General features: G+C 39.3%; 1 long non-coding RNA gene across 1 annotated transcript; it reads right to left on the reverse strand.

The window, feature by feature from the left end:
• Positions 1 to 3,142: 3,142 nt before the first annotated feature.
• On the reverse strand, positions 3,143 to 17,792 carry LOC116443655. Its single transcript, XR_004240012.1, has 4 exons — positions 17,649 to 17,792; positions 7,295 to 7,422; positions 5,910 to 6,020; positions 3,143 to 3,308 (listed from the first exon to the last, which is right to left on the reverse strand). It is a non-coding gene; the product is annotated as an uncharacterized LOC116443655 (long non-coding RNA).
• Between the last annotated feature and the right edge of the window lie 898 nt (positions 17,793 to 18,690).

Consider the following 18,690-nt stretch of genomic DNA (forward strand, 5'->3'; position numbering starts at 1 on the left):
TCAGTCATGTAGAATTTTCTTCTGTCCTGCACAGCAGACATTTCCCTGGATTATATGTATGGATTTATACAACAAATTGCCAGTATTGTTGTTTGTTTCCTTGGCTAAGTGTTTAGAAACAGTTCATGTTTTAGAGGGCAATGTTGCACTTCAGTATTCTTTTTTATGCTTTTTCTACAAAACAATAAGAATTTGGCCAGAAAGTGTGTGAATATAACCAAATCATTCTTTATTCTGCTATAAATTGTATGATCACTGCAAAATCTATTGTTGTATTAATCAAACATTTTTAATGCAAGTATATACCCATCTGCTCTGGAATAACATAATTTTGTGGAGTGTCCAATTCTTTTAATTTTATGCAAAACTAGTAAGTGTTTTGGATAAGCTGTCATAACGACTCATAGATGATAGTGATAATTGTTGCTGGATAATGACCTTCGATTCCTGGATAGTCTAGATCAGGGAACTAATTTCTCAAAAAGCCTGTCCCCAAACTATCACATACTTTAAACAGTACTGAAATTTTCTGCACATCTCTTAGAAGTTTGCTTTTTTTTTTTGAATTGTCAAAAGGCAACAAAAATCTTTGGAACTAACAATCCAAACCAATCCAAACCAAAGCAGTAGCTTGAATTTGGAATAAATACCTGTTTGCACTAATGCAGTTTTGGCCATTTTCATAAATATATGATCAAGACATAATCTTTACAGAATCACACTATGCTCAAAGCAGATGTTTACCAAAACTTGATCTGAGTCCTTGAAGATTTTCTCCTGATTAGAGAGGCTAACTTCAGAAACTAAAGACGGTCATCAAACTGTACCTGTTCCCACCACACACAGTGGCTGAGCATGTGAGAAACCTGTGCTTAAAGGTAAAAGTTTATTTTGCCTATTTCCTTACCAATGCAGATATGAAAATTGGAAACAAGTTTTTATTTAGGTAGGTCCTTTTTTTTTTTTTTCCCCTTCCTCTTTTTCTTTTCTCTTCTATAGAAAGATTATCTCTCTGACCCTAGTTGGAAGGAGATTTTCTGAAGCTTTCTTGAGGTAAAGAGTAGGCTGAATAAAAAGAGATGATGATAGATGTGCAGGAGAGAAATCTGGACCATAAAGGAGGAAATGTTGGCAGTATAAGTAGGTTGAAGACAGCAGGTGTCCCAAGAGTGAAACTAGGATGATATGGTGGGGATAGAAAGCTGGGGAGATTGTCTGGTTGTGTAAAAACATTGGGTTTAGACAAGAAAATGTATTGGGGTAGGAGGAAAATATGTGGGCAACAGATGTGGGCATTTTTGCCCTTGACAGAGATTCGATGTAAATGAAATTATTTTTCTTTTCCCAGTGGATGTTTCCTTCAGATTATAAAGTCAGGATCTGCCCAAAGTGAATTCTCTTTTTAGCCTATGTCAATGACAGTGGCATGGTTTTGTGGAACAAAGCTCTTAGTTCCTTTCTTGGATAAAATTGCTTTGCTTTCTAAGCAGATAAATTTTATTTCTTAAAAAAAATTAAACAACCCTCTGAATCTTCTCTGCTGTGATTGGAATTTATCTTGATTGTTTTTAGTTGTCTAAGAGTAATCAGCACATTCTATTTGAGAATATGCATCAGGGAGACTTTTTATTTATAATTGGTCTACTGGAGTTCAGACACCTAACCCAGAAACCTAACCTAGTCTAAAATAGGGGTTAAAGGCTACATTTACAGAGCTAGATGGTTTCACAGAAGCACCTGGGGAGCCACATTTCATACTCATTACTAAAAATATGAGAAAATTGAGTCGAACAGCTGTTTCAACTTACTCTAGTGATTTCTGAAATACAAGCCTAATTCCTTGTTACTGTTATCATTTCATGCTCTATTGTAATGATCACAATCACTGTGCTTGTCCCCATATGTTATGTTACTTACATAACCAGCCTGATACCCTCTGCAGTTTCTGCAGTCTGTTGAAAGCCTGCAACCACAGACAAAGCTCTTTGGCGATCAAACCTGGGCCCATGCCTGACTCCTGCATTCTGGCAGCTTCAAGTTGGAGTGTCCTGATGCTCCTCATTGCTCTGAGTCAATGTAAGAAGTGGATCAGTGCAGGGTATGCCCAGCCACTGCGCTGGAGGGACGTCTGCTGAGATAAGGAGATTGAGCAATCTCCCAGCAGGACCCCCCTGGGAAGGCAGCTACTCTTCAGTTACAGCGAGAAGAAGACAAACCCAGAATCCTCTGGGAGACCCTATGCAGATCCTTTGTAGCCCACTGGCCTTTACCCTCTGACACCCACCCCCTGTATCCCTATAAAGCAAGCCCCCTGCCCCTGCGAGGGCAGAGAGCTGCTCGTCCCTGGCCTTCCCTTCACCGGAGTACAGACCAATAAAACTGCCTCGTGCAGAACCAGCTGCACGGGCCTCTCGTCTCTCTCCCTGGTCTGGCCTGGAGGCTGCCCTGCAGAGCTGAGCTGGAATCACAAGCTGACAATCACTAAAGAGCTGACAGCTTCTGCAAGGGCCCTCCTGGCCAGCAGCTGAGGGAAGACACCGGGCCTCGGGAAGGCGATTCCTTTCGAGACCATCTCCCCAGACCGGTCACCTCTTCCTCAGTCAGAGCTACTGACCCCTAACAAGCTGTCATAGATCAGGGATCATGGTTTGTCCACACGAAATCAGTGAGTCAAAGTCCAGTTCAGGTAAAAAAATTCTTCTGCTGTCCCTTACCTCACATTTTCCTGTCACTTGCAGCAATTTAATCAATGACTCCCTCCTTTTGAATATATATCCAGGGATGCATCCATGTATCAGTCAAACAAACAAGAACTAGTGTGGAGACCATGGGGTGACCCATGAGTGTGGCACTCTAGATTTTAATTACCATTCAGTTTTTGTTTTAACTGTAGATGAAGGGAGGAAGTAAAAGCACCCTAGCCAAAAGCAGTGTTTTCTTAGTAAACGCAGGATATTACCATAGATCAACCATTTTTTCCTCAGACTTGTTAATTATTCCAGTATATGCTTTCATGGAATAACAATGCAACTGATGAGCCAGCCTGTGTCATCCCGTTGCTATAGAAATTGCTCAGTATAAGCATCCTGGTACTGCAATCAGTTTAGCTCTCTTTAGCCACGGAAAAGACAAAACAAAACACTTCTGGTTTGAATTTTTTATTTAAACATTTCCACATTCATGGACACAGGTGTGTAGTACCTTGTCAAGACAGCATAGTCTCTGAAGGACAGTCAATCATGGCCTGCACACAACTCCCGCTCCATACTGCACCCCAGGGCAGCCACAGGCTTATCCAGGCTTGGTGCCTATAATCCCAAGGAGAAAATAAAGCCATCAAAGATCAGAGAGGTACTGACATTAGTTTAACACATCAGGTTCCATATCAAGTACCCACAACAGCCCGTACTTGAGCTGTACACTATGAACTAACTCAGTGATAGGGCCCTGAACAGCTGGTTTATCTTCCAGTAGCCTTGGGTGGTAGTTGGCTCCATAGCTCTCCCAGTGTGATGATAATATGGTAGCACCATAACCTAGCAACAAGGTCTTGGTGGAATGTGTCCTTATGTATGAGTTTTGGCACAGATGCAAAGAGAGAGGGAAATAACAGCATCTTGTGCTGATTCTATTACTTGTCTGGGCAACCAAATTTTCAGTGTGACTGCAATTTCACGTTTGATAGAATCATAGAATTGTACAATGTCTTGGGCTGGAAGGGATGCTAAGGATCATCTAGTTCCAACTCTGTTGCTTGATGGATAGGTTTAGAGTGTTTTAAGTTCCAATCTTCCACATTTACCCTTGATATGACATTCTTGATTAACTGAGTCAACATTAGTGCAGTGACCATATTATTTCAATCAGCAGTGGGGTTTCCGCGGCTTTTAAATTTTTTAAATTTTTTTTTGTTGCTTTTACACCACAACACTTATTTTTTGGTCTTTCATATGCCTTTCAGAGTGCTAGTTAAAATATTGATTTTTTTCTGGTTTTTAAGTGTGCTTGAAAAGAGCTGGCAGAGCAGTGTATGTAAAATAGCACATTTTATATACAAGATAAACTACAAGAGTACAAAACTATCGACATTTTAATAAAAAGTATTGTACCAAAATTGCACATAAGCCCTAATTTTAAATATAGGCACAATCTTAGAAAGTATCTCAATTATATTCCCCAAACTAATGTTACTACATAAGTATGGCATAGGTTGTATTGCTACCTGGTATCTACAGAAGTGTTGCTTCTTTGAAAAGAAAAAACAAGAAACCACAGCTGTTAGGAATAAGTATAAAAAATTCTTGTTTGTACAAGCCCAAACTGCATTAGTTCCACAATAGAAAATATTTCCCATTTCAGAGTTTTGATCTTTAAGTTATTTTTGTTTTTGACAAATAAGGCGAGGTCAAAGGAAGAGATGCCATAGAGAGCACAAAAAGCTTTTTGTTTTAACTTAATTTGAACTGGATTTGGGATAGGATTTCCTTCTTGATGTGTGCTTTTCTTAGTATACTCCTTGCTCAGTACAGGGCTGATCCCAAGTGGGACTCACATACACTTCACTAAAAGAAATAAAAATGTACATGTGCACCTTGTGAGAGAATTAGGTTCTCTCCATTTTTGCCAGGTCCCAAATTTATTCTGCTACTCCTGCAATGTTCTAGTTCCTTCTGGTATTGATTGAGTTGTTTAAAAGCAAGGCAATCAAACCCCAATTTTCTCTCTGTCATTCTCTTCTGTTTTTTTCCTCCAATTTTAAAAGCAATCTTGTTGAAAAAATATTTACTCTTAAGGTCGTTTGCTAGAAGATGAAGACTGTTTGAAACTGAGAAACTTTGAATAGTGCAAGTGACAGATGTGATGTTTACCCCACTTTATTTTCTAGATCAGATTGTTGATAATAGAAAGGTAGATTTCATGGTTGTCCAGCCCCACAAACTACTGTGTGTCTTCCTGCAGTCTGTGGCATCTACCTCAGGTAAATGAGTGACCTACAAGTAATTGTTGGTCCACTGCTATCTTCAGCAGTGGGTAGTCAGCCTTACATGGCCATGTGAAAAGGATAAATTTCCTGTGCAAGCTGCTGAATGTTACAGAAAGTCAAATCCAAGCTGAGCCTGGAAACTGCAGTTCTTTTAGTGTGAGTATAAGTGTTTCTGATAAGTATGAAAGGGGTTTCAATTTAATTCAAACTAATTCATTTATTTAAAATTTTAGTCCTTGAAGTGAGCTGTTTTTTGCCTTGAGGAAGCATGTTGGTCAGAGAGAGGGTCTGTACCCCAAAACTCAAATATTACTACTCATGTGTTTTTGTCTAGGTGATTACCATTTGCTTTATTTTTTCAATATCTGAGTCTTTTGGTATTTGTCTTTCTCAACCTAAGAATGTTTCAAGTTTTGCAAACTCCCATGAACCTGACACCTGTTATCTGGAAATAAGCATACTGGTTGTGAGCAAAACAACACAAATTATCCAGCTAAACAAAGACCAGTGAATGTGATGAGGAGATCTAGATTCAAAGCACAGAGCTCACATTTCCTTGTCCAAGGACTGATCTGTATATTTCCATTGGCAGCATAATGACATTCAGTGGCTGATCATCAGCAAGTATCTATCTCCTCCTTGTGGGAATTTGTGTTTTTCCTTTCCATTGGTCTATAATTCCTACTGCTGAAAATTTTTCTGTTATAAATTTATCATTTAAAAAAAGTCTTTCATCTACAGATACAGGTAATTTAAAATTTACAAATAAATTCTGAATTAAATATTTTAACATTTCTGTTTAACAGCTGTTAATTGCTGAGTAGCTCAATGGTTCCACAAAAACTGGCACAATAATTGATGTGTTTACATTCATCTATCACATGGAAAAGATTATATTTTACAAATTTAAAATAATTTAACTTACAAATTCACTTTTCCATTTAAGCATCCTCATATGAATTTCATCAGTAGAAACGGTGTTATGCCATATATGCTCCAAAGGAATAATGGGTGATCTCCATAGCTTCTTTAATTGCTGAAAAATAGCACAGCATACAATTCAGGGGGAAATTCAAAAGTCTAAGTCTTGTATCATTGAATAGCAGTTTAAGGAATAATGCTTAGGATACCTTAGGAGTACATTACAATCCCTTAAGAAGTTCTTCCAAAGTCAGAAGAAATTTTCTCTCTTGATGCTGGGTATTTGCCAGAATATGAAGCTGGGATGGTAAGCCATCCCTTTGTGAATAGTCACTGTCAAACTGGAACATGTTATTTCTCAGAGGCTCCTTTGTTTATGATATTTAAGGCTATAGCTATAACTTTTCCAAAGCAGCTGACAGAAAGACTAGAAACCCTAGTTGCCCTCTGATTTTGCATAACACAGTCTCTACATACTTTTTCTTTAAAAAGCTGAAATTATTGACATTTTATCAGTTTTAAAAGCATCTTCAAACTTAGTATTCCCAAATTTTCTGTATAGATGGTTTCTCAGAAATTTCTTTTCATAATAGAAAAAAAGACACAATGACCTTTCTGCTGAACTGTTTGTGACAAAGTCAATTTGTGCTCCATCTCCTGCAAGTGTAATTGAATGATCACTAGCCTGAAATCTAAGTTGCATAATTGTAATTAATTATATCTCAAATGACCTGCAGTTCTGCTTCTCAGTCCTCCTTTATGCCCTTCTCAAGCTGGGACCAGGCTAACAGACAAACGATACACTGCACTTTTAAATTCAGTACCTAAAAAAATCAATTTCTCTCCACAATGGTAAGGATCATACTTCAATTTTCAAACTTCCAGTTCTTCCTGCCATTTTGTGGTATATTGTTTCTGTGCTGAAGCTGCATTAATGCCAGCTACAGTCCAGTGTTGGAAAGGAGAAATTGACAAATCCTGACAGGACAGCGTGAAGAGAAAGCAGAGGTGAGAGCCAAGTAGAAAGCTGACGTGGGAAATTCTGACTGATGTCTGAACGTGACTGATAAACAGATGAAAGGCAGGAGGAACAATGTCAGCTGCTACTTAAAATAGCCTGGAGAAAATGAGAACAGTAGGATCTGTTGAGGATGGGTCAGTGCTTTGATAGCATTGCTAAATCAATGTCACAGACTCCTGATGGCAGTACAGCAAAGGACTTAAGAAGTCATAGAAGTCAGGTTTCCTGTTAAGCCAACTTGTGAATTTCCTCATTATTAATCAAGTCCCATTTTTAATCAAAGGATAGGCTGCTATACAATAAACTCTGTATTTCTCCAGCTTTGACAGCTGGTAATATGCCCATTTATAAAAAGGAAGTATACTCACTGTTAGTTTAGATCCACTGTTTTCTAATCATTAATGAATTATTGTAAATCCTTTCCACCGATATTTTTTTTAGAGCTCACATAGCAGTTCTCATTTGCAATGGAATCCCCACAGATTGTGAAGCATCACTGAAAAAGAGAAATACTCAGAATTTTAAAAGGCAGTATTCTGTATTTTTGTATTTCTTTCAGGCATCAAAGAGAAGCTATTAGTGTTTGATGAATGATGAACATCCATATGGATAACTTATGGTTTCATGACTCACAACACCTCAAAGGATAGCACTACAGTCTCTGTTGTACTGCCTACAGTAAAAATAGACTACCTTTTAAATTAAAGCACAGGACATTCTGATTTCACAAAAAAGCAATGACATATTGGGAGGAATGTTCCTCCCTAGGCCATTGTGACTTTATTGAGTCAGTGGGCTTACTTCTGATTTGCACACTGACAAAGAAGAACCTGGCCAATAATTTTTATACATTTGTTTAACAACCTTTGTTTTCTATATATAAATGCCTACAAAGTGTAAAGGGTTCAATATGACCTTCAGGACAGATATACCTTCCTTTTACACAAAACTTATGCTGTATTGCAAATATGAGAAAGCACAAGCCAGAAAGGTATTGATAATACAAGGAAACATTATTATCTCCCAGATACTGTGCATCTAAGGAACTGGTTTGTACCAGGGAAATATGGAGCTGAATCCTCTCAGCGAGTGTGGGGAGGGCAACTTCTGTTCGCCGTGCTCTCTGATGAGCAGCAGTTGCCTGGCGACCGTAGATATGACACTGGTTTCCTTTCTCACCTCTTTTGTGATGCTCTGCTGCTCAAAGGATACCCAGAGAGAGCAGCCTCTGCCTGACATGCAGGTGTTTAAAATGTGTTTCTCCTTCTCTGAAGTGCATGGGCCATCTTCTTTGCATTCTTCAACTACTGAACTCTCGCTCACTCCAGGCACCACCATCCCCAGGACAATCTCTTTCCCCATTGCAAAGCTCCACCTCAATCTTAACCCAATCAAAATCTCCCTCAACACTCCCTCTGGTCTTTTTTTTTTCCTTCCCACCCTGCCCTGAGTATCAGATGTGCTTGTATATCTCTTTGGCCTCTGTTTCATTTCTAAATCATCAAGGGCTGTTACAGAGAAGTTTTGTGATACGCATGAGAGACTTCAAGGTCTTGTGAGACTGTAAGGATAACCTCCAAGCAGTAAACACACCCTTATCTGTTCTCTTGCAACAGTGGTCCCTATAACATTTAGAGTTTATAGACAGGTATGATTTCATGTAGGAAGAATTTTCTATGAAGGAAAACCCTAATCCTTTATATGAGAGGACTTCTGAATGCAGAAGAAACAGGTAAAGAAACAGGACTATTCTGGTTCATGTATCATGACAGAAGGGTGCAAATGGGTGTGAGAAGAGTTTAGGGGCAGGGTATAATGCTCTGATCAAGCTGGTGGGAAGCTCTAAAGCCACTGCTCTATCAAAAAACCATTAAAAAATTTCCCAGATAATGAGGGCAGATCCAGCTTTCCCAAGTTCAAGGAGAGGACCATGCAGAAATCTCTGGTCTGTAAACCATGCTCATATGGGTCTATATAAAGCACAGGTATCGTTCTCCAACAGCAAGCTTTGGAAAACTAGAACAGTTCAACAATCTAAAAATCTCTTAGATATATCCAAATAACACAGGAATTAATCAAATGTGTGGAGGTGCTAAACATGGTATATTGGATGGCTGCATGCTGGATTCTCTGCAGTCTGTTAGCAGCAGCTTTCATAAAAAAGCCTTGGGCAGTTACTGTGCTTGATGGATTCGATTTGGAAGAAAACCGCAGAAATTTGGCTTTGTTGGAGTAATTTTGCATCAACATTCAGCACAGAATAGAGCACAGTGTAATTTGGAAGAAGCACAGCACCGTGCATTTTATTTCAGGATATTTTATTGTATGTCTGTGACGACCTTAAGAGAAAACTGGCTTTCCTTATAAAATAAAAATGAATTTTTGAAGGGAAATTTTAGGCCTCAGAATTTGGGATTCAGTCAAAAATATTTTGGGACAGTGTTTTATACTTTCATGGTTAATCCTGAATGCTTTTATGTTCATAACCGGCTCTTTCTTTTTCATCTGCATAGTGTCTCTACTTGATAAACAGGACTAGACCTTTATCATTTTGGGGAAATACAACGATAGAAAGAAATGTTTATCTTGCCGTTTCTTATTATGTGTTCCAATAGCTATAAAATACTGTATTGAACTACAGATAATAGTACAAAATGAGCTATCTAGAATGGTTAAGTCTGGCTTTCTAAATCTGTCCTTTCAGATAAAAAGCTGTATATCTAATGTGACAAGCCTGAGGCATATTTTAGTGTTATAAACCCATGTTTAATACAACGTAAAGCTCTAATATTTTGATTCTACCTCAGTAACTTTAATTTTAAATTATTTTAAATGCCTTGTTTACGAATAATAAAAAAAGTTTCTATTCAGATTGATTCAAATGGCTTAAGAATTCATGGAATATAACCTTACATGTGATGAATAACACACTTTGGAAAAGTAGTTCAGAACTTTCATATTAATCCTCTTTGCATCTTCCTTAGAAGACTTTACCTGAAATTTAAGAGATTGCTTCTTGTCCAGCCCAATGAAAAAATCTCACCTAAATTTAGTGCCTCACCTGTACAGGTTATTTATCTCTTGTATTTGAAGATTTTTCCATTTAATTCCCTTACTGATTAAATGGTATCTGGTATCAGATAATTCCTGCATGTTGTCATAGCATGGGCAAAGTCCTACAGGGGAAGACAAGCAGTGTTTTGAAAGGATATGAACACATCTTAGGTGTTATAGCTTCTTTAATATTGGAGGTGTATTTTAGGAAATGCTAAAGAGTCATTGACTGGATCTAGCAAATGTGGACTGTGTGTAGGATGCTTGGCCTGATGGGGACCCAATTTGATCACATGCAGAGGAGCCTTAGTAACAGATCCTTTTGGAGACCCTACTCCAGGCACAGTTATTAGCAGGCATGGACATGACGCAGGCTTTGAGTGGCCTACATCGAAAGCACAGAGCCTGGTACTCGGGTCTGTACACCTAAGTGAACTAATTATTGGGAAGGTAGCTGAAATTGACTTGTTTGGCTCAGAATAACACCTGAAAATTAGTATGTGAGAAGTTTACTGACTAAATAAACTTTAATTTAAATTAGGTAAGACACTACTGAAGTGTGAATTTTTTGTGTCACTATAATGATGACAGTTGTTAATGAAAGGAACATGTTTTGAATTGATAATTCAAATTTTTTAAACTTACCAACCTACTGATTCTAGTTCAGGGAATGATTTCATATTACTTCCACAGCCTAACAGACACACATCCTGGTAACTCTTGCATTGTGCCCACATAAGCAGGACATTGGGAGAACATAGGAGAAGCTGTATGGACTTATATTATAGACCCACCGACTTCAGTATTCAGTTTCTGACAAGTCTTCAGGGGTGGATGCAAGGGGAAGAGTAGGCGAACAAGCAAAGAGAATATGACGCTTTTTTGAGCACCCTCCCCAATTCTATGACTCAGAGTGATTTTCAAGGAGTTTTCTTGCCTCAGATTGATGAGATTTTTTTTAGATCATACATATTCTGCAAAGCTTTGAATGAAAACTTGTTTCTGACTTTTCCTTCCTTATTTTGAAGTTTGAATTCCTTCTCTTTTTATGCAATCGTTGACAATTCTTCTTTAGTTACTTAATTATTTTAATAAGGAACGCAATCTTTTAACCTCATTGCTCTATTACACTGTTTCTTCTGAGCTTTACAATGCTGAAACACATGGAACCTAACAATTGCAATGGACTATTATGGATTGTGGTAGGACACATTTTCAGGACTCTTCCACTGTCATTATGCCCCAGAAAGTGAGGGAAAGGCAATAAGGAGAATAAAAGTGGTTCACCGATGGCTTAGTACAGTGAATATAGCCCTTTTTTCCTTCTGTGTCTATGTTTCTGTATTTCTCCTCTGTGCAGGTATGTCACAAGTTTGTTATTTTACATATAATTATTCTGCAAGGTAGAATGGCTTACTATGCTCACTCACCTGAGCTGGTATTGAATAAATTGTCAGCTCTCTCAAACTGGGGCTCTGCCTGGGTAAGTGTCTGCTTCTCAATTAGCCATCATAGACTATTTGCTGCTGGGATGTTTCTCTTTCATACATACAGACACCTAATAAATGAGAGAGACTCTTATGATCCAGTTTTAAGGTTCTAAGAGATGCCTCTGCCCGAATTAAGGCAGAAATGAGACCATATGCCAGTGACAATAGTAAGGGGTTTATTTGATGGTAAATATGAGAGAGTAAGGAAGAAAGAAGATAGGTGGGGAGGACAGAAAGAGTGACAGGGACAGAATAAGGAAAATATCACCACTCTGTGGATCCCAATGATGTTCATTGATCCTCTCCAGCTGGTCTCTGGGTGGTGAAGGTCCCCCCAGAAGGCACAGAGTCCCATGGGTTTATATGCTCAGGCCATGTCCCCCTGGGGTGGGGGTCAGTCTCTCACAGCAGACTCTGGGTCTGTTGCACCACATGCAGTCCTGTGGGGCCAAGCCTCTCACAGGAATGTCCCATGGATGTGCCCTGTGGGGTTGGGGGTTCCACAGCTGGGCCAGTTTGTGTAATCAGAGGATGGGTGTTCATTGCCTCTCACCAGAGGTTGCACCATGCACCCAAAACCTCCTCCTCCCCCCTCGGCTGGGGGGAGTCTGTGTAAACCTGGCTTCTGTGAGCTGGGCTCTCCCCCACCCCAAACTCAGCTGGGGATAGTTGCAGCTGGTGGGTTTGGCCTTTGTGGATGCACACCTTTCCCTCAGCCTGAGAGGATTGAACAATGCCTTTCCCTTTATCTAATCAGCAGTTTGACTTTCAGTTCAAAGTCCCTCTCTTCAGGGAAGCTTCTTCGGTTGTAGCTTCTTTATAATGAGCAAAACTTTATATCAATGTTTGAGACATGAACTATTTTCAGTCTCTGACAGAGACTCATCAGTATTTTAAAATAGGCTGCACTGTGGATTCTGTTTCATTTCTTTTACTTGCCCCCAGAAGGGAATCTACACAGAGCAAAAGAAAAGTTCCTCCTGCTGCAATTCAATTATCTAGTTAAAATCAGGCTGTAAGTCTTAACAGAAGAGAAAGAATTTAGTACTTAAGAAAACTACTATAGGAACTTCTCCCACCTGAGCCACGCAGAAGGGGTTTCAGGTGACAACTGAAGTACACACTCACCATGTACCACCTAATTCAACGTTCAGTAGACATATTTTGATTTGTATCAGCTGGTCTCAGGTCAGACCTCTGACCTGAACCTGTATTTCTAGAGAATTTGAACTTGTCAAGCTTGAGCAACTTTTAATAGCATCAATCCATGACCTAGAAGTAAAAATACACTTGGAAAGAAAGTAAGAGCAAGGAAGAATGAAAAAATCCTACATCTGTATGGAGACTCATGTGGCATTTTTTTGCTTCTAGAATGCAAGTATTTTTACTCCTATAAAAGCCCCAGTGATTGCAGTGGGTAAAGTAAGTATTTATAATTTTCTGAAGGATCAAAGCCTGAAGAAAACAAATGATAGAAAGGAAAAAGTTGTGAACTGGTTCTGCATGGAGAGTTGTGAAAAGTGCTTGGCTGTTAAGGATGCAAGCGTATGGCTGCAAACTGCAAAGCAGGTTGAACTGGGGAAGCTGTATTGAGAATTGGAAATAACAGAACTGCTATTATAAAGTAGGTATTTGCATCTGTTTCCATCTGTCTTTATTGCACTAGCCACATGGTTGGACATCAGATTTCTGGGGTTTTGTTCTCTTCTTTCGTTTATTATATCAGAGTGCCTTTGCCTATCTTACCCAGAGTTTGTACATTAGGACTTTTAAACAGAAAAATCTGTTCCGATAAATCAAGCCTTCTCTAACTTAGCTGGCAGATGGCATCCCTGTTTATGGCTTTACAGGGAATTTGAAAGCATATGTGTTTGATGAATTGCCATAAATGCATGGCAGCTCCTGCAGCAGGAATGGTTCAGAGGTGCAGATAGCAGGTAATAAATAATTAATGGCCACCAAAGTAATATCTTTATTTTCCTGCTGGAGCTGGAGTGAGCACACAATGTAAGCCATAAACCTAATCTTGCTTTAGAGTTGGTCTTTTTCATTTAGCTGGCTTTTTGTACTGATTACCAGTCAGAGCAGCTGAGGCAATGCAGAAATAAGGCCCCACATGTCAGTACCTCCTAAAGCATCTGTAATTGTTAGTCAGCTGAATTGTCTTCCCCCTTTAGACAAGAGGAATGCTTGGGTGCTCAAGGGGGTCTTTCTGCATGCAAGATCTGCAGTGTGGGTGGAATGATTCTGTCCCTTCTCTCTGTAGTTCTAAATTATTTCAGTCTAGACAGCTTGAAAGATTTCCCTTTGCTTCTCTCATGTCATTTCATTGTTTACCTAGTGCCTATTTATGAGAAGAGGAACTTTCAGAGACTTTCTGAATGACTGAGAAAGAAACCTCTGGACTGTGTGGCTTGAGATAAGACTCAGAATAGTCTGGACTGAGTGGCTCCCTGAGTTACTCCACATGCAACATCTACAGGTACTTGCTGCCAGATGCTCTTGCATATTCACTCAGACAAGGATGGTTAGATTCCATTGTTATATTGAAGCACTTAAAATTGTTTGCTGGAAATTAACTAGGTTTTTTTCCCAAATTATGTATTTCTCTAACCTCACTGCAAGGACTCTGATCTAAAAAGGTTTATTTTCCGCAGATGGCAGTCACAATGATGCAGGGAGCTCCTTGCTTTACGAATTTCAAGTATGTTTTCTAAAAGGAGTCTGAGTTACCAACCTTGAATTTTATTGTAGTGCCAATTTGCTATTCCAGCTGATGTCAGCAAAGGCTACTCATGAAGTAATGTACTGTGGTCTTACACAACTGTAGGGAAAATATTTCCCTCTAAGGTCACCACCTCTTCTCAAGGAGTAGTTTGTAAATTTATGCTCCAGCCTGAACACAAGTTCCTGCTTGTCCCCTCCCTTTTGTTTCATTGTGACTTCTCCACACTCTTCATATCTGTTCTGAAGGACAGTGAGTGGCAATAAAATGGTATGCTCCAATGGGATGATGAATGTTGTTAAAAACTATTAATAGGATTTAATGCATTCATATTTATGAGTTCATGTGTTATGTGTCTTGACTTTTAAGGAAGGACATGTGAGTCACACTGAGAAACATGCTCCACAGGCGGTAGTTTGAAGTGTAATTTCTCTGGGACCTTTGCTAATACTCTTTGGAGTAGCTCCCCTCAAAATACCAGGCAGGGGTAGAGGACATAAGACAAATAGCTTAAATTCTGCAGTCTTCTTTCTGATAATGCAGGGACATTGCAGACATCTATAGACTGTTCTAATCTGAAAATTCATTGCAAGCTTCATTTCACATGAAAAACATTAGTGGTTGCTCTGTTTTTTCTATCATGATCCAAGTTCGATCACCAGCTTTAATGCCTGTTAGCATGTGTGCCTCAAGTTTCTGTTCATGTTTCCTTGGTTTGAGCTTTTCCTTTGTCCCTGGAAGGAATCCAAGCACAGTGGAGCTGTGCTGATAGCTGGGACAGTAACTTTTATGAGTGACCAACCATACTAGGAAAAGGCACGACAAGTGTCAGGACGACTGCACAAGTAAAGGCTTCTGGCTCATTGAAGTAAATTCAGAGATGGAAATGGGCATGAATGGCTGGATCCCTGATGGAGTAAGATATCAGGGAAAATATTTTCATTTGAGGTCTTTATATGCTGGCTTTATGTTTACTTATTTTTTAAAACATCATACAGGTTTTCAGGTGCTGGAGAATCAGTTGAACTGTTGCATATAGATGTGGCAGCAATATCAAGATTAGATCCCTAAATTTACATGAAACCTTGCTGGTGATAAAAGAGAACTATAAATATTGAACAAGGAAATGATGGATATTACTTCCAGAAGTAGCAGTTCTGAGTAAACAGCAGTACTTAAGAGTGTCACATTGTAAATACATCAGTATAAATAAAAAAATTAAGTAGAGCCCATTAGGTTTGCTGACAATGGTTTTATTGGTACATAAAACCCCCCCTGGATTCACTCAGATGAACACAATTTCAAGCATTTGTTCTGCTATTTTTACTAACAGGATTTGATTGTGTAAATACTGTAAAATGTTTTAACATGGTGAAGGTCCAAAGCCAAAAAAATTATGCTCTGACGCATAGAGTAGCTGGGGAATACCTGTGAAGGCTGAATTCTAAATAGCTAAGCACACTTTTTGCATTTCTATTACAGATATGTTATTCACAGAGTGGTGGCACAGAGGACACACAGAAAAGACAGGTAGGGCTCAGAGAGTTCTTAAATGAAAAAAGCTCCATATCACCTACCTGAAAGTGCTATTGCTTTAGGTAACAAAACTGCTTTCAGCAAGGATTAGAATATTTCCTGCAGTGTTTCACTAATTGACACTGGTGCAACATCTCTTTATGTCCCAGAAGTTCATTCACTGCTGTGCCTCTGACAGTGGGAGCTATGCTGTGTGAATTATCAAAACCTGTCAGATGTTAGATGAGTCTTTAATGTATGAAAAACACAGACAGTGCATTTTTACTCTGATTCCATGGGCATGATGGCACTGGCTTCACTGGGGGAAAAAAAAAGAAGAAAGAAGAATAAATATTTTGAATCAAATGGAACTGTAGAAACAGGAATCCTTGGAATTTACCTAAAGCTTCCTTGAGTTGCTGGGATTCTTTCCCTTGGCTTTAATGAGCACTGAGACAAACTCTCTCTCTTTGGATGTATTTGCCTCTTCTAAATTTCTTTGCCAGGAGTGGTCCTTCAGACCATGATTACAGAAAGCATATAAACACATTCATATACTTACTTCCAAAGAAAAATTAATCAAATGTCGAATCAAATATATTTGAAGTGCTGTATCTAACTCCCTGATACCTAGGAAAACCCAAAGATTTAGATGACATCATAGCATAATATAGGATACGAACTTTAACATTAATAGCGGACCACTGACTTTATTGCATTGTTCAGACTCCAATGCACCAAAAACCCCACCAAAAACACAACAAACCAGCAAATAAACAACAAGGAAGCTGTAAATGAAGTGATCCCTTTGGTTTTTATTTTCCATTTCCTATTGATATGGATATGATGGTCTTTTCAAACTTCAATATAAACAGGTAGTCACATCAATATTCTGATATTCAAATAAAAAGGCTATGAATGTCAAAAAAGAAAAAATATTTTTCTGGCATTGTGGATCATTCATTTATGTCCAGAACTCTCAAAAGATGGTTTAGTGCACAGATTCCATTTTTTTTTTTTGTTGCGTGTTTATGTGTGAAACAGAGCTCCAGAACTTAAGGGCATTAGGAAGTACTAGCCATTGTTTCTAAACTTGTATTACTTCAAGTTCAGGAATATTTGTGTGTGAGCACATATAGGGAACAAAATACAGTTCTTCTAGACTTAGCTTCCAGACACCTCAACAGCCAACAAATAGGAAACTTGGCCTCCCTAATTCTTGCTGTGTGTTATAACAATGTCAGAACCTGGGGCACAAGCTCCAGCAGCTGATCCTGTTTTAAACTGCTATATTCTCAAGCTGAAACCTTTTCCTGTTAATCCTGGGTTTAAAAACTCAACCATTGTCAACATTTTCTTCTGCAGTGTTTCAGATACTCCTTGCCATAAGTGCTTATACAACCCTTGGATTTTTTCAGCTTTTGCATGACAGGTTTTCTGTTAGCCTTTGACCAATAGGGTTTGTAATAAACCAGCACTGACACTGCATCTTGTCCAATGACTATATTAGCATTAAAAATAGAGCCACAAAGTCTCCAGAATTTTACATCATTTACTAAGTTAAAATTAACAGTCTATCTATCACTTGCAGAACAACAGGATTTGGGAATTGACACTCCTGACTGCTATAAAAGCTGACAATGCTAATCAGGGATTTGTCAGTAATCATTAAAAAGCAATGTGATGTGATGTCATGCAGTATAATCCTCTAATTTATTTCCTGCCCATCTTCTTCATGACTAGCATAAAGTTTGCTAACTGTGCATCTCTTCTCTTACCTCCCTTTACCCACCTCTTTTTCTTCTCTTCTGGATGCAATCAGAAGTCTATTATCACTGCAACTAGCTCAAGGGCCATGAAATATCGTGTGAAATAGTTACCCCACAGCAGACACTAACAGCTTTTGTCAGGTACTTATACATCATTAACAATACTTACAGCATTTCCAGTTTCTCAGAGTACGGAGGATGTGAGCTTGCACAGCCATACTGCCAGGACGTGCTATAGAAAGAAAGACATTACTAATCTTGGAGCTGCCAAATCTGGTGGCTCAATAGAGGTGATGTTGCTGCAGCTCCATGTCCGCTGGCTTAGCAGGTACTGAGACTGGACATGTGTTCCCAGCAATCCTGTGTGAGAGAGTGGGCTGGTCAATGACTCCAGCCACCAACCACTTCAGTGCCCAGGTGCAGAGGGTGTCCACACCCATCACTGGAGGCTACAGCTGGCTGTTGAACAAGATAAGGGAAGAGTTCCCCTCTCTGGCTGACTGGGATGAACTGGATCTCACTAACTGGATGTTAGTGAGAAATGTGTGTATATATATATATATATATGTATAGTTTGCTTGTTCTGAATTATACACACACATACACTGTGGATCCCTCTGGTTTTAGGCACACAGTGCATCCCATTGCTGCCACTGGATCTGAGTCTCCCCAGCTGCATGTATCTGGGTATATGAGCCCCTGTGTCACCTTGCCTCACTCAGTTGCTGGAGCTCAAACCTACAAATGTACCCTGGATACCTCCATTAAGTGTACTTAGATGTCCAGTCTACCAGTAGTTCAGTCCTCTGGATCTTCTGGACACCCAGTTACCTTGCACACAGAGACACACATGTAAATATGTTTAGTAGTAGGTGCAAGACTTATGACCTTAGAGTAGTTGACTCCCAGGCACCATAATGCCTCCAGTAGCTGGTGTGGACCTTGCAGTGCCTCCAGCTGCCAATCTGCACACTGCTTTATTCTCTCCAGCATCCAGCCCTGACTCATGGCTGCACCAATACGTGGTTCCTAAGTCACGTATCCTACTCACCAGAGCATTATGCTTGATGCTCACTGACGATGCGCACTAACATTCACGCTCACACAACATGCACCTCTGTCACTCTATTTGCTGGCACCATGGCCACTATGATCCTAGGGCCTGATTCCCAGCTGCTGATACTTAGACCTCCATTCACATAGATTGGAGA

Source organism: Corvus moneduloides, chromosome 4, assembly GCF_009650955.1.
Source record: "Corvus moneduloides isolate bCorMon1 chromosome 4, bCorMon1.pri, whole genome shotgun sequence".
NCBI lineage: Eukaryota > Metazoa > Chordata > Aves > Passeriformes > Corvidae > Corvus > Corvus moneduloides.